Below are 1,520 nucleotides of genomic sequence, written 5' to 3'. Positions count from 1 at the left end.
GAGGCCCCGCTGATAACACGGGCTGTCCCCCGCAGTGACGTCAGGGTCGCGCCTCCCCTCCCCTCTCCGTGACCACAGGAGACCCCCGGGGGGGCTTTACACGCGACGCCCGGTGCATAATGCGTGCGAGCGGCCTCGCCAGGGCTGACACCACACAGCCGGTAAGACAGACGGCCAGGGCTGACACCGCACAGCAGGGAAGACAGGCGGCCAGGGCTGACACCGCACAGCAGGGAAGACAGACGGCCAGGGCTGACACCGCACAGCAGGGAAGACAGGCGGCCAGGGCTGACACCGCACAGCAGGGAAGACAGGCGGCCAGGGCTGACACCGCACAGCAGGGAAGACAGACGGCCAGGGCTGACACCGCACAGCAGGGAAGACAGGCGGCCAGGGCTGACACCGCACAGCAGGGAAGACAGGCGGCCAGGGCTGACACCGCACAGCAGGGAAGACAGACGGCCAGGGCTGACACCGCACAGCAGGGAAGACAGGCGGCCAGGGCTGACACCGCACAGCAGGGAAGACAGACGGCCAGGGCTGACACCGCACAGCAGGGAAGACAGGCGGCCAGGGCTGACACCGCACAGCAGGGAAGACAGACGGCCAGGGCTGACACCGCACAGCAGGGAAGACAGGCGGCCAGGGCTGACACCGCACAGCAGGGAAGACAGACGGCCAGGGCTGACACCGCACAGCAGGGAAGACAGGCGGCCAGGGCTGACACCGCACAGCAGGGAAGACAGACGGCCAGGGCTGACACCGCACAGCAGGGAAGACAGGCGGCCAGGGCTGACACCGCACAGCAGGGAAGACAGACGGCCAGGGCTGACACCGCACAGCAGGGAAGACAGGCGGCCAGGGCTGACACCGCACAGCAGGGAAGACAGGCGGCCAGGGCTGACACCGCACAGCAGGGAAGACAGACGGCCAGGGCTGACACCGCACAGCAGGGAAGACAGGCGGCCAGGGCTGACACCGCACAGCAGGGAAGACAGGCGGCCAGGGCTGACACCGCACAGCCGGGAAGACAGGCGGCCAGGGCTGACACCGCACAGCCGGGAAGACAGACGGCCAGGGCTGACACCGCACAGCCGGGAAGACAGACGGCCAGGGCTGACACCGCACAGCAGGGAAGACAGGCGGCCAGGGCTGACACCGCACAGCAGGGAAGACAGGCGGCCAGGGCTGACACCGCACAGCAGGGAAGACAGGCGGCCAGGGCTGACACCGCACAGCCGGGAAGACAGGCGGCCAGGGCTGACACCGCACAGCCGGGAAGACAGACGGCCAGGGCTGACACCGCACAGCCGGGAAGACAGACGGCCAGGGCTGACACCGCACAGCAGGGAAGACAGGCGGCCAGGGCTGACACCGCACAGCCGGGAAGACAGGCGGCCAGGGCTGACACCGCACAGCAGGGAAGACAGACGGCCAGGGCTGACACCGCACAGCAGGGAAGACAGACGGCCAGGGCTGACACCGCACAGCCGGGAAGACAGGCGGCCAGGGCTGACACC

The 1,520-nt window shown here is 69.0% G+C and overlaps 1 protein-coding gene across 1 annotated transcript in view; it reads right to left on the bottom strand.

Annotated features, from left to right (window-relative positions):
• The window catches only part of LOC134539241 (sestrin homolog), a 230,481-nt gene that overhangs the window by 201,055 nt on the left and 27,906 nt on the right, over positions 1-1,520 (bottom strand). The window lies entirely within an intron of this gene.

This window comes from Bacillus rossius, chromosome 15 (assembly GCF_032445375.1).
Source record: "Bacillus rossius redtenbacheri isolate Brsri chromosome 15, Brsri_v3, whole genome shotgun sequence".
NCBI classification, from domain to species: Eukaryota; Metazoa; Arthropoda; class Insecta; order Phasmatodea; family Bacillidae; genus Bacillus; species Bacillus rossius.
This window is presented reverse-complemented; position numbering and strand designations above follow the sequence as displayed.